Below are 2,500 nucleotides of genomic sequence, written 5' to 3'. Positions count from 1 at the left end.
GACACTGGGGCAGTGGCAGCCCGCGGGGCAGTGTCGGCAGATTCGGCAGCAGTGTCTGCCGATTCGGCAGCGTTGGCTTGTTGGCGCGGGGGGCCGATTCGAGTGGGGACTTGGGCAGCGGGCAGTGAAAGCAAGAGTTTCCCCGATGCTGCCGGGAAAAACGCTCCCCGGGATGGCCGGGTGAGATGACCCGGCGGCCCGCGACGGGTCATTCAATTCCATGCCCCGTCAACATAACTCCCGATGTACTGTTTGCTTTTTCGGAAGAAGAGATCCATCCCCCCATCCTCGGCCAGCCAAAAACGCTCCAATTAATGGCCGGGTGAGATGACCCGGAGGCCCGCGACGCGTCATTCAAATCACTGCCCTATCGGCTACAACTGCTGATGGGTGGGATTAGAGGCCTGCCATGGTGGTGAGGGGCGGCGAGGACCGTGAAAGCTAGAGTTTTTCAGAGGCTGCCGGGAAAAAGGCCCCTCGGGTGGCGGGGTGCGAGGACCAGGCGCGTCATTCAATTCTCTTCCCTATCAACTTGGCTCCCGTTGGCGGGATTGGAGGCCTACTGTTTGTTACAGGGCTAAAATCGTCAGGGGAAGAGCTGACGAAACAATGCTGGTTTGGATGCAGGGGGTAGTGTTGGAATCGGCAGCGCGGACAAAATCGGCAAAGTCGACAAAAAAGACTGTTGGTCTGGACATCGGGGCAGCGGCAGCCATGCCGACAGGGGGGGAAATCGGCAGCACAGATTTGTGCAGCTGCAGGTTCGTCGGGGAAATCGGCAGCGCAGATTTTTCGATGAACATGGGCTGGAAGATGGACTGTCCAGGCCAGGCAGGGAAATTCGTCAAGGGGACACGCTGACGAAACAGCGCTGGTTCAGGCACGGCGGGCAGTGTTGGAATCGGCAGCGCCGACGAAATCGGCAAAGTCGGCAGAATCGGCAGCGGGTGCTGGCGATGAGTCTGGACGATTTATAGTCCAGGGCTTGATGGAAAAGACTGTTGGTCCAGACAATGGGGCAGTGGCAGCGCGGATTTGTGCAGCTGCAGGTTCGTCGGGGAAAATCGGCAGCGCAGATTTTTCGACGAACAGGGGCTGGGCGCTGGACTGGCCGGGCCAGGCAGGAAAATTCGTCAGGGGGGCACGCTGACGAAAACAGGGGCTGCGGAGTGGAAAATCGGCAGCGCAGATTTTTCGACGAACAGGGGCTGGACCGGCCGGGCCAGGCAGGAAAATTCGTCAGGGGGGCACGCTGACGAAAAGAGGGGCTGCCGCGTGGAAAATCGGCAGCGCAGATTTTTCGACGAACAGGGGCTGGACGCTGGACTGGGCCAGGCAGGAAAATTCGTCAGGGGGCACGCTGACGAAAAGAGGGGCTGCCGCGTGGAAAATCGGCAGCGCAGATTTTTCGACGAACATTCGTCAGGGGGGCACGCTGACGAAAAGAGGGGCTGCCGCGTGGAAAATCGGCAGCGCAGATTTTTCGACGAACATTCGTCAGGGGGGCACGCTGAGGAAAACAGGGGCTGCCGCGTGGAAAATCGGCAGCGCAGATTTTTCGACGAACAGGGGCTGGATGCTGGACCGGCCGGGCCAGGCAGGAAAATTCGTCAGGGGGGCACGCTGACGAAAACAGGGGCTGCCGCGTGGAAAATCGGCAGCGCAGATTTTTCGACGAACAGGGGCTGGACTGGCCGGGCCAGGCAGGAAAATTCGTCAGGGGGGCACGCTGACGAAAAGAGGGGCTGCCGCGTGGAAAATCGGCAGCGCAGATTTTTCGACGAACAGGGGCTGGACGCTGGACTGGGCCAGGCAGGAAAATTCGTCAGGGGGCACGCTGACGAAAAGAGGGGCTGCCGCGTGGAAAATCGGCAGCGCAGATTTTTCGACGAACATTCGTCAGGGGGGCACGCTGACGAAAAGAGGGGCTGCCGCGTGGAAAATCGGCAGCGCAGATTTTTCGACGAACATTCGTCAGGGGGGCACGCTGAGGAAAACAGGGGCTGCCGCGTGGAAAATCGGCAGCGCAGATTTTTCGACGAACAGGGGCTGGATGCTGGACCGGCCGGGCCAGGCAGGAAAATTCGTCAGGGGGGCACGCTGACGAAAAGAGGGGCTGCCGCGTGGAAAATCGGCAGCGCAGATTTTTCGACGAACAGGGGCTGGACTGGCCGGGCCAGGCAGGAAAATTCGTCAGGGGGGCACGCTGACGAAAAGAGGGGCTGCCGCGTGGAAAATCGGCAGCGCAGATTTTTCGACGAACAGGGGCTGGACGCTGGACTGGGCCAGGCAGGAAAATTCGTCAGGGGGGCACGCTGACGAAAACAGGCGCTGGGGCCTGAGGGCCTGGGGCCCTTGGGGGCCCTTGGGCGCTTGGGCGCGCGCGCGCGGCCCCCGCAGCCATGCCGCGCTGCGCGACGCGCGGACAGCCCCTGCTGGCTTGCTCTCTCGCCCGCGGGGGGGCTGCCTTCGGGCCCTGGCCCCCCGCGTTCTGGCCTGC

Source organism: Populus nigra, chromosome 2 (genome assembly GCF_951802175.1).
Source record: "Populus nigra chromosome 2, ddPopNigr1.1, whole genome shotgun sequence".
Taxonomy (NCBI): Eukaryota; Viridiplantae; Streptophyta; class Magnoliopsida; order Malpighiales; family Salicaceae; genus Populus; species Populus nigra.
This window is presented reverse-complemented; position numbering follows the sequence as displayed.